We start from the raw sequence: 12,728 nt of genomic DNA on the forward strand, positions 1-12,728 counted from the left end.
GACACCCCTTTTATGACAAAAGGCATGGCTGCATGTGCTGAAAATGTGCAATGTGTTGTTTATGCATGTTTCTTTTAGTTTTAAATACTGTTAAAGGTTTAATTCATTTTTAAACCAACTTTTTGGGTTGATAGTGGAATTGTCACATGTTACTTTATTGAATGCCATTTTTCTATGTCTTTCAACCTTTTATAAGAAGTGCTGTGAAAGTTTCAGTTAATTGAAACAAAAATAAAGAAGAAAACATGTGTAATTGGTTTGGAGTAAGTAATAAAAATATTATTTGTTTGCAGTTATTTTGGGTTTTTTCCTTCATCAGACATGTGATTCAGTAGTTACAGCAGTATAAAGAAACTTAAAACCAAGACACCCCGATAGAAATTTTTCACATATTAAATAACTTCTAAACAGTGCAATTCACAATACAAATACTTTTTTCATAAAAAATAAATACACAAAAATACCTTCCCTTAAAACCAGGAGGGTAAGGGCAGGACACCATAAGTACTTTTAGAAGTTTCTGTATTGCAGCAAAACTTAACTGTGGCTGTAAAGAAAAAAGGGCAAAGGACACCTTTGCTTTAAGTTGGACAAGTAGAAATTAGATATCTATTGGTGTTGGAGGGAACATAGCAAAGTGGGAGAATGTTCCACCAACAAAAAGGAAAGTAATAACAACCTTTTCTTAAAATATTAAGGGTATTAGCAGCAGACTGTGCCCAACAAAAAAACTCAATGTATAATTATAAAACTTTGATATGCCTTGAAAAAAAACAACACCTGGCGAAGGCAAAATGTTCTGCAAAATAAAGAACTTTTTGTCAGAGCTATATATATGGGTTGGTGGGGGAAGCAAAATGAATTTGCATAGGACAAAACACAAACACAACAACAATCTTTGATACAAGAAAGGTTTGGCCAGCAGACCGTGCAAACCTGTATAATCTCCTTTATAAAGGCACAAGAAAAAATTGGCTTCCGTTAACATTAAAGTAGAATGACACCTCTTCTAAAAGATAAATATATATATTCTTGTATTTGGGGAAAACCGAAATGAAAAAACCTTTAACAAAACCTCAAATAAAACAATAATAACCATTCCTTGCAACAACTTAAATTTGGCCTACATTATAAAAGCAGCCTCTATTTATGCCTCTATTTATGGATGTGTGTGGGGGGTAAGGATGCTATCGATTCCCCCCCTCCAAAAAAAAGAAATGTTCTTAGCGGTCCACCAGTATTGCTAGCAATTTTCTGTGCAGAGAAAAAAGTGGCCTCCATCACTTTAAGGCTGTTGTTGATTGATTGAAGAGAAATGTCTTCAATTTTTTTCACGGCCTCCTCAACTGCTTTCAGATGCAACTCCAATCCCTGCGCTGTAAAAATAAATAAATGTATATATAAATTATATCCTCTCACCTACTATGAACAACCTGGTTTTATCTATACACACATCATATAGTTCAATTACTTATTCAGTTTTGGGAGTGCAGGAACAGCTGCCAATACAACACATGTGTGGAATAGTAATGAAGCTCACCATGAGTTGAACATGTGATTTCAAGCGCTTGCATTCTGCTTAGTACATTCTCTAGACTGGTTGTCTGTGTGACCCGGTGAGGTTCTCAGTTTGAGTACAGATGTTGATGTAATAGTGAATGTTCTTAGGTTTATGCATCAGATTCTGAGATGTGCATTCTCCTATAATGTAACAGATACACAGAGGTGCATTTTAAGGACCACCAATGTAGAAACTTTTGAATCCTATTCTTCCATTGTTTTAAGGTCCAACCATTAGAAAAATAAAAACACTTTTTTATTTGATGCAAGAAGGAAGCTGCTTATCCAGATTTTCTGTTTAGCCAGCATTTTCCCCTATGTCCTCACGCTGGTGGGGGAAAAAAAACATTTAGCATATCAGAATCACTATGGCTATTTCGTCCATCCTGGGTATCCACAACAAAAACTGCAGATTCATCAGAGTCATGAGTGGAATGCTGGGTTTTCTCCACCTCCTCTTCTGATGAGATTGATTCCAGAGGTGGATGTGCTGTGGATGGAGAATGCAATTGTACATACACAGTACAGCTGACAAAACCTAGAAATGAAACACAATGCATCGGTCCTGTTTTTCCATTACTATTTAGAAAGGAGCAAGTAATCAGAGGAGAGATGATGCTCTCTTCATTGTAATCACCAGGACATAGATGCAACCATGAAAAACCTGATTACATTAAATTTAACGGTGCCATGGCAGCATGTCACTATACATACCGAAAAGCACAGTTGACAACAATGAACTGTAAAAAAAAACCCAGAATTAAGTTTGGTGGTCTTATTAATGCTACTAAAACCACGTTAGTGAACCTGCAGATTTCACAGATCCCTGAAAAATGATGTCCCAAATAAAGGTGCAAGTGTTTCATTGATAATGAGTACTTACCTGCTGACTGGCGATTCTCCCATGAAGGGCACCTCCCCTTCTTCTACAAATTGTAAATTTGCTTGAAATAAGGTGGGCTTTCCCGTGTTGGAACTTTTTCTTGGAATATCTCCATTGCTGTGGAAAAAAACTGATTTTAATCTTTTGAATCAAGATTGCACCTGGGTGAGTATGCAAAAGTACCCTGCCTCACAAAGCCGCCGTGTCACTCTCTGAAAAATTGGTGCTGTTAATAGCAGGGTGCTTCCCATTAATCGTTCACCTGCCTCTTTAATAAAAGAAAGAAGTTGCAGTTGCTCCGAACACCAATATTTCCCCTTTCTCATACGAATGTAAGGCATTCCTTCATAGCCTTTTTCTCACACATTTATTCAAAACAAGCCCAAACACACCTTCCTTTTTTTTCTAAAATGGCTGAAGGGCTCAGCGTTCGATTTCAAAAGTGAGATTTGCATTCTAGACCATCTCCGGTGCTCATAACCATAGAGAACAGTGGTTTACCTTCCTACAGATGACCCCATACTACTTCCAGTTCTGGCTTCAACGTAATGGCGAAAGCAGTTGAAACATCAGATTTGTGTATATGAACACATTTTAATATCCAGATAAACAGATAAGCATTCATTCGAGTTAGCGAAATAGCGAACATACAAGCAAACAACAATACAGCAATGATTGGCATAGAAGTGCTTTAAATGTGTCGTCTGGTTGAGCTAGCAATGCAAAGCTACTACACAAGAAAAGATTTGGGTTCAAGCTATGTAATTCAGAAAACCCCTAAATGTACACATTGGTCAAAACAAAAAGAACATTTCATAATATGCGAAATATTTGCAAGCCATTCATTTACAAGTTATTGTCAACAATAAACTGGGTTATAGCAGCTCTAACCTCATTCCCTCTGCAAGCATTCCCATTGTCAGATAGTTCATGCAGAATATGTCCTCTGCTCTCGCAAATGTTGTGTAGGACAACTTAGGAAGTTACAACACTTACAAAATTCTCCCCAGCAACGGGAAGGCAAACAGTTAGATGTCTCCACCAAGATTTTAAATGACAAAAACTTCTTTCCACCACATTTCTGCAGCGGTTAAACACTTAATTAAAACTCATCTTGCAATTGTGCAGATGTCCACCATAGGGTTTAATCAGCCACCGGTGCATTCGGTAGGCAGCATCAGTAAAGATGAGTGGAGGCACCTGCACTCCCCTGATTGTTATTGTGGGGTTCCCGGGAATGAAGACTCCTGCATCCACTGCTTGAAAGATTGCTGAATTCTGAAAAATGAAGGCATCATGATTTCTACCACTCCACCCAGCTTCCGTGTTTCTGAAACATCCAGTATGGTCACAAGTCTCTTGCAATAAAATTGAATAAAATCCCTTGTGGTTTATATATTCCTCCCCCTGTCCCGTGGGATCCATTATGGGAATGTGACATCCATCTACAACCCCCACTGCTTGAGGGAATCCCATCCTCATACAGCCGTCCTTAACCTGAAAGATAAAAAGTGCACACTATTGCACTTCCGGGAAGGGTGACTTCGCTTGTGCCTGCTTTTTGAGATGAGCTCTTGTCTCAGAAGAAGCTTTTTCAGTTTTAAAATCAGTCAGAACGTTCTTTTTTATTATTATTAATTTTTATTCAAATTTTCAAAAACAAAAAAACAACACAAAACAAAAACAATTATACAAAAAAAATAAAATGTTGACTTCCGATTTGTCGCAGATCAACCATAGGTCTACAATATATAACAATCCTGTCTCTAAAATTATATTACAAAATCACTTTCCTCCAGTAGTTATCTTAATTAATCATCAAATCTCATAAACATTACTTTATTCTTTCCACAAAAAGTCCAAAAGAGATTTCAATTCCTTGAGAGATATATCTTTCAATTTTTCTCCAAATAAACATGTCGCTTAATCCATCTTGATTCGAATCTGTTAGGTCCAGTAATTTCAATAGCCATTCCTCCATTATCTATATTAATTCCATCTTCCATCTTCAATAATCCTGTTAAATCCAGTAATTTCAGTAGCCATTCTTCCATTATCAGTATCCCATAATAATCTTGTTGTCATAGCCATAATCCAAATAAACATATCGATTAATCCATCTCGTCGAATCTATTAGGTCCAATAATTTCCATAACCATTCTTCCATTATCAATATTAATTCCATCTTCCATCCTCAATAGTCCTGTTAAATCCAGTGGTTTCAGTATCCACTCATCCATTATCAGTATCTCATGATGATCTTGCTGTCATAGCCATAGTCATATAACAAGAGTCTGATGGGAATTTCCCCCTTCACAAATATGTCCTTGCCATCAATTCTAAATATGTTGCTGAAATATTGTTGTAAAGTCACTTCTCTGCTCTTCTTTTTTACAAAATGCACTGGCTCATCTCTTAAGAGTTTTTCCATTGTCACATATTTGTAATTAATTCCATAGATTTTTTCTATGTCAAGCTCCATCACATCATTCCAGTCCAGAAAATTATCCAAGACGTTGATAACTTTATCACTAATATCTTCATTAGTTTCTTCAGAGACAACGTTGAATTCCAAACAGTAAACTTTATTTCTAACATCCGTAAACTCCAGATCTTTTTCCAATTCCTCATTTGTTCCAGTCTCCATGGCTTGTATCTTCCCTTTAATTTTTCTTTTCTCATCTCTAATCCCATCAAAATCCTCTTTCACAGAATCCCCTATTTTTTTAAACTCCTGCATCATTTTGCTAAGTTCAATTTTCATCTCCTGTCTGCCCTGTCTCAGGGTTTGTTTCATTATCTCAATCTCACTCATTATTTTCTGAAACATAATTTCTTCCATGGTCTCAGTCACTTTCCTGGTTGTCATTCTTAAAACCACAAAAACAAAAATTATTTCAGCCACAATTGGGTTAATGTTTCAGGTTTGCAGACATCAATACAGCCTGTCTTATCTCTTATATATTCAGGAAAACAAAACAAGTTTAGTTCCCAGCTTCAAACAGTTAGTGGCATCGTAAGCAGATTCGTCAAAATGAAATAGACCAAAAAAAAAATAGTTCCAGACATGATACTCCAAAGTTCATAAATCAAATTTGTTTATTTTTTTCCCCTCCTCGAAATAAAAATCCCTCTTCCGTTAATATCTTTAGAATGCACTTCCAGGCCCGCTTTTTGCAATAAAAACAAAGATAAGCTTTTTTCGATTTCTTTCCTCCTTAGTTTCGTGAGTGAAAGAGAAATTTTTTAACTCACCCAGTTCTTTATAGCTGATTCATTGACAAATCTCTTTTTGGTGCAACAATTTAAACCAAGTAAAAAAAAAAATAGAAAGAAGGATGCTTGCCTGTTAGTTCGTTTTTCTTTGAAGAAAAGATAAACGTGTCGCTTAATCAGCAAGAGCTTTGATGGAAGTCCGTCCGGCATTCGGTGGCTGAACTTTCTCTCATAAATTAATGAAATCCAGTCCTCCCAACAAAAACAGGCTTTGTGGTTAATCTCACGTTTCTCCCTGGCTGGGAGAAAATCTTAACCAGTCAAAAAAAAAATATTCTGACTGATTAAAGCTGAAAAAACTTCATCTAAGACAAGAGCTTGTCTCAGAGGCAGCACAGGCGAATCACCCTTCCCGGAAGTCCAGTCAGAACGTTCTTTTTGACTGGTAAAGATTTTCTCCCGGGCAGGGAGAAACGTAGAGATTAACCACAAAAGCCTGTTTTTGTTGGGAGGACTGGATTTCATTAATTTATGAGAGAAGGTTCAGCCAGCAATACCGGACGGACTTCCAACAAGCTCTAACTGATTAAGCGACACGTTTATCTTTTCTTCAAAGAAAAACGGACTTTAACAGGCAAGCATCCTTCTTTCTATTTTTTTTTCACTTGGTTTAAATCGTTGCAGAAAAGTGAGATTTGTCAATGAATCAGCTATAAAGAATTTCTGGGTGAGTTATAACTCTTCTCTTTTATTCACGAAATTAAGGAGGAAAGAAATTGAAAAAGCTTATCCTTGTTGCAAAAAGCTGGCCTGGAAGTGCATTCTAAAGATACAAACGGAAGAGGGATTTCTATTTCGAGGAGGGGAAAAAAATAAATAAATTTGATTTATGAACTTTGGAGTATTATATGTCCGGGACTATTTTCTTTTTGGTCTATTTCATTTTGACGAATCTACTTGTTCACGACGCCACTAACTGTTTTGAAGCTGGGAACTAAATTTGTTTTGTATTCCTGAACAAATAAGAGATAAGACAGGCTGTACTGTCTACACTGTGATGTCATCAAGCCTGGAATATTAAGCCAATTGTGGCTGAAATAATTTTTGTTTTTGTGGTTTTAAGAATGGCAATCAGGAAAGTGGCTGAGACCATGGAAGAAATTATGTTTCAGAAAATAACGGATGAGATTGAGATAACGAAACAAACCCTGAGACAGGGTAGACAGGAGATGAAAATTGAATTTGGCAAAATGATGCAGGAGCTTAAAGAAATAGGGGATCTTGTGAGAGAGGAGACTGATGAGATTAGAGATGAGAAAATAAAAATTAAAGGGAAGATACAAGCCCTGGAGATTGGAACAAATGTGGAATTGGAAAAAGATCTGGAGTTTATGGATATTAGAAACAAAGTTTACTGTTTGGAATTCAACGTTGTCTCTGAAGAAATTAATGAAGATATTAGAGATAAAGTTATCAATGTCTTGGATAATTTTCTGGACTGGAATGATGTGATGGAGCTTGACATAGAAAAAATCTATGGAATTAACTACAGATATGTGACAATGGAAAAATTCTCAAGAGATGAGCCAGTGCATTTTGTAATAAAGAAGAACAGAGATATGACTTTACAACAATATTTCAGCAACATATTCAGAATTGATGGCAAGGACATATTTGTGAAGGGGGAAATTCCCATCAGACTCTTATTATATGACTATGGCTATGACAGCAAGATTAATATGGGATACTGATAATGGAAGAATGGATACTGAAATTACTGGACTGAACAGGACTATTGAAGATGGAAGATGGAATTAATATTGATAATGGAAGAATGGCTATTGAAATTATTGGATCTAACAGGTTTGATGAGATGGATTAATCTATATGTTTATTTGGACTATGGCTATGACAACAAGATTATTATGGGATACTGATAATGGAAGAATGGCTACTGAAATTACTGGACTTAACAGGATTATTGATAATGGAAGAATGGCTACTGAAATTACTGGACTTAACAGGATTATTGAAGATGGAAGATGGAATTAACATTGATAATGGAAGAATGGCTATTGAAATTATTGGACCTAACAGATTTGAACGAGATGGATTAATCGACATGTTTATTTGGAGAAAAATTGAAAGATATATCTCTCAAGGAATTGAAACCTCTCTTTGACTTTTTGTGGAAAGAATAAAGTAATGTTTATGAGATTTGATGATTAATTAAGATAACTACTGGAGGAAAGTGATTTTATAATATAATTTAAGAGACAGGATTGTTATATATTGTAGACCTATAACTGATCTGCGACAAATTGGAAGTCAACATTTTATTTTATTGTTTAATTATTTTTGTTTTGTTTTGTTTTTTGTCTTTGAAAATTTGAATAAAAATTAATGATAAAAAAGTGCACACTATTGCAATTGTGTTTTAACGTTTTTGTGCAAACACGCAAAATATGAATTTTATGTTGGTCAGTGAAGCAGGCTGTGAGACTCACAGACAAGGTTTTTAGCAAAGAGAGTGAAACCTAAAGCAGAAGGGTTAAGCTGTGAGAACAGAGCGCCAGGTTTGCCAAGGTCAGTAGCTGGCTGGGAAGCCTGATAAGGAGGGATGCTTGGAAAAGCTCAGTGTGGGGGAAAAGCTGTCTGTGAAGAGAACTGTGTCTAATGTCTTTGCCTAGTAAAGACTCTTACAAGAAACTTGCCTGGCCTGGCTTATTCCTGTTCTATGCGACTCTTGGATTCCATCCTTGTATGATCTATACACGCACACGCCAACAGGGGTTATGGGCCCAGCTTATCATACAAGGTAGCGGGTTCGAGAGCAGTTGACGTGACGTTGTTGCAGAGAGAAACAAAGTGCAAGTAAGAGGCAAGTAAGAGTGGGCAACATGGCTGTAAACCTGTTATCTGGGATGCCGATGGAGAGACTGAATGCTGTAAACTACTCCAGCTGGAAATGGAGAATGAGAGCAGTTCTGATTAAAGAAGATTTGAATGATGTTGTAGAAAAAACCCCTCCGGCAGCTCCTTCAGCAGCGTGGTTGAAGAAAGACGAGAAAGCGAAGGCTTTTATTACTCTGGGGCTGTCTGATTCTCAACTGTTGCTGGTGAGTAATGAGCCGACAGCTAATCAGATGTGGGAGAAGCTAAGAGCCGCTCATGTGCAGCAAACTGCTGGGAGCAGGCTGTGTTTAGCACGGAAACTTTATCAGATGCGTTTTACAGATGAAGTGACTATGACAGAGCATCTGGCTGAATTCCGTAGATTAAATGCTGAGCTGCAAGATAGAGGAGTGCATCATAGTGACATTCAGATGGTCTATATACTGTTATCTTCATTTGATCAAAAATGGGATGTCCTGGTCTCTAGTCTGGAAACTTTACCCGACGGACATCTGAATTTGGACTTTGTAGAACAGAAACTTCAACAAGAGTGGAATAGAAGACAAGAGAATAAGAAAACAGAGTTAAAAGAGACTGTGGCTGTACAACAACAACAAAATCAAAGAAGCAGGCAAGAGAATAAAATATGTTATTTTTGTGGGTCCCGTGGACATATACAGAGACATTGTTTAAAGAAGAGAAATAACAGGGACTTTGGAAGTCAGAGAACAAGCGTGAACTTTGTTACTAAGGAGGACAATAAACTCATTAACTCTAAGTGGCTTCTCGACAGTGGAGTGTCTAATTGCCTAATCACAGACTCTAGTTTATTTTACACTTCAAAGCCGGCGCAGGAGAAGATTTATCTGGCTGACGGATCGACTCAGGACGTGATTGCAAAAGGCACGCTCAGGTTGAGTAATTTGGGAACTATATTAACAGATGTGTTATTGGTTTCTGGTTTAAAATATAACATTCTATCAGTAAGAAAATTGGCTCAAATAGGTTGTAAAGTTACATTTGAACGGGATAGATGTTTTGTGAGAAAGGATGGTGAAATATGCATGCAAGGGAAATTACAGAACCAAATGTTTATGGTTGAGTGCAATCTTGATAAACCCACGTGTGCTTGGATAGGAGTTAATAAAGATAAACATGATAATTGTTTACATGAATGGCACAGAAAATTAGCACACGCACATTTCGAAAAGGTACAAAACACCCCAAAGCATAGTCAAGATTTGAAATTAACACATTGTGAGCATGTGGATGAGTGTGAAGTATGCTATAAAACAAAAATGACTGTGACTCCGGTAAATAAGAGCTGTGAAAGCACGACCACTGAACCCTATCAGCTCATACATGTGGATTTGGCTGGACCTTTCCAGTGCTCAAAAGGTGGAGCAAGGTTTTATTTAGTGATTGTGGATGACTTCTCCAGATTTACACATGTGTTCTTATTGAAAAAGAAAAGTGAAGCAGAAGAGAAATTAAAGGCATTTATACAGAGGACAGAGACACAATATGGGGTTGTTATCAAAAATATCAAATCAGATCAAGGTGGGGAATTTACCAGTAATTCATTTAAAACATATTTGGAAAAGAAGGGAATAATACAGAGTCTCCCTGCTCCCTTCAGCCCATCCTCCAACGGAACTGCAGAGAGGAGGAACCGGTCATTGCAGGATTCAATGAGAGCCATGCTAGCAGATGCAGATATGAATAACACTTATTGGGGTGAATGTATTCTGTACACTGTTTATATTCAGAACCGTCTTATGCACAGAACAATAGGCATGTCTCCCTACGAGAAACTGACTGGAAGAAAGCCCAGGGTGAAACACATAGAACGTTTTGGGGCAAAATGCTGGGTACATATTGCAAAACAGAAAAGGCATGGTAAATTAGGCACAAGAGCTCAGGCAGGACGCATTTTGGGATTTCAGAATTCATATTATAGAGTTTGGTTGCCTGAGAAACAACAAGTAGTGTTAAGCAGAAGCATAAAGGTGATAGATAAACCTTGGAGAGACAGTCAAACAGTTATACTTGATAGTGCAAGCAAGCAGGAAGCAGCAGATGTTCCTTTTGGGCAGCAAATTCCATTAAGAACTGCATTGACTGATCTAACACACGGTGGCAAACGTACTGTAAAAAGGCTGAGAAGTGAAGACATGGCAATGCAAGATACAGAAATGCCAAGTACCAGTGCAGGAACAGGTGCAGGTCCAAGTAAAATAGAGAGTGAGGAAGAAATGGAAATAGATAATGTTAGGAGATCAGAAAGAAAAACGAAAGGTCAACCACCTCAGAGATTCACATTTAATGTTACACAACAGAATAATGAAACAGATAAATATCCAGTAGAATGGGAAAAAGAAGGACCAATAGATAAAGAAACAATGGATCTCATGTGGAAGTTTTGTGTTGAGGAATGAAATATAAATGTATTATCAAATAAAAGTGAACAAAAATGACTCTGTAAAACCTGTGTGAATAAAGAAATAAAGAAACAAGAACTGAACTGAAAATGTAAATAGAAACTGTAAGAAAACAAACCATGTACTGATATGTATTGTAATGAAAAGTTAATATTGTAGAAATGTAATAATGAACAATGAAGTTTTGTAATCTGTGAGTCTCAGGTGGGGGCTGTTGGTCAGTGAAGCAGGCTGTGAGACTCACAGACAAGGTTTTTAGCAAAGAGAGTGAAACCTGAAGCAGAAGGGTTAAGCTGTGAGAACAGAGCGCCAGGTTTGCCAAGGTCAGTAGCTGGCTGAGAAGCCTGATAAGGAGGGATGCTTGGAAAAGCTCAGTGTGGGGGAAAAGCTGTCTGTGAAGAGAACTGTGTCTAATGTCTTTGCCTAGTAAAGACTCTTACAAGAAACTTGCCTGGCCTGGCTTATTCCTGTTCTATGCGACTCTTGGATTCCATCCTTGTATGATCTATACACGCACACGCCAACATTTTAAAGGGAAAAAAACCTCCTGATGCTTTCCAAGATTAACTGTTCTTGAGAGAAGGACATGTGTTATGGCCAGGCAGACCTCCACAACAATGTCTCCAACGGTAGACTTCCCCACTCCAAAGTTCACTGCTATCCTTGTGATAGCACTCCAGTGTTGCCAGCCACCCTACTGTTATGGCGAGCCTCTCCACCACTGGAATGGCATTACGCATAATGGTTTCCTGTCATTCTAGATGAGGACAAAGTAGATCCGCTATTTCATATAACGTTGCTCTGGTCATACGAAAGTTGGCGAGCCAGAGATCATCATCCCAATATTGCAGAACTTCAGTCTCCCACCAGGATCTTGTATGATCCCGAACCCAACCACCACAAGGGATATTTCTTTTGAAGAAACAACGTGCCATGCCAGCAAACACCTGCAGAGGTCTACAACTATATCTTTTGCGGTTCTGCAGTTGCTGACACCTCAGAAAAACCCTTTGATTTTGGTATTGTTTCAATGACACAACTAAGCGCTACCGATTCTCTTCCCCTTCTTGTACTGCCCGCATAAAGTTCAGGGAAACATCCTTCAGCTGCACAAGGCAGGCTGTTAACAGCTGTAAATGAAGTTGAACAAGAGACATAAAGTCTGTGAACTCCATTACAGCCATTGAAAACAACAGTCCACCACAACTGCAAAACCAACAGTCAATTCAAAATTTCACGCTCTTCCACCCAGTCTCCAAAAGCACCTGCAGATTGACATGCAGATTTAGTCTGCTTTAGCACAACATGGGAGGGCTAGGACATGTCATATTTTGTGGACCAATTGGCTCACATGTGCGGACTGACAGGCAGAGCATGGTGAAAAACCAAAATGAATCCAAATTCACATGTGGGTGTGAAAACTGCAGATTTGTTAATATTGAAAACCACGAACAAACAGCTAAGGTGGGGACTCTCTGATGACCAAGCAAATAGCGAAAATGTGGATTATCAAGGTAGGTGTGTACAGGCCCTCAAAGGCCTCCATACAAGGTGTCGGACCTCCTTCACTCACGTGTGCAAATATATATTGGAACCTTGCTTAATGCAACACTAAAGTTGGTCCCAACAGCTTTGAGGAGGGTGGGAGAACTTCCTAGAATGTCTGACAAGTTTAGAGTGCTTGTGTGAGTGAGAAGTGGCTGGATACTTGGAAACAAGGGTGAATTTTGTCT

General features: G+C 37.9%; 1 long non-coding RNA gene across 1 annotated transcript in view; it reads right to left on the bottom strand.

The window, feature by feature from the left end:
- Positions 1–933: 933 nt before the first annotated feature.
- Positions 934–12,728, bottom strand: part of LOC133379863 (uncharacterized) — a 50,894-nt gene continuing 39,099 nt past the window's right edge. The window contains exons 2-4 of the long non-coding RNA XR_009761293.1: positions 2,444–2,560; positions 1,541–1,701; positions 934–1,376 (exon numbers count right to left, since the gene is read on the bottom strand). This is a non-coding gene — a long non-coding RNA (uncharacterized LOC133379863). The remainder of the gene's footprint in view (positions 1,377–1,540; positions 1,702–2,443; positions 2,561–12,728) is intronic.

Source organism: Rhineura floridana, chromosome 1 (assembly GCF_030035675.1).
Source record: "Rhineura floridana isolate rRhiFlo1 chromosome 1, rRhiFlo1.hap2, whole genome shotgun sequence".
NCBI classification, from domain to species: domain Eukaryota; kingdom Metazoa; phylum Chordata; class Lepidosauria; order Squamata; family Rhineuridae; genus Rhineura; species Rhineura floridana.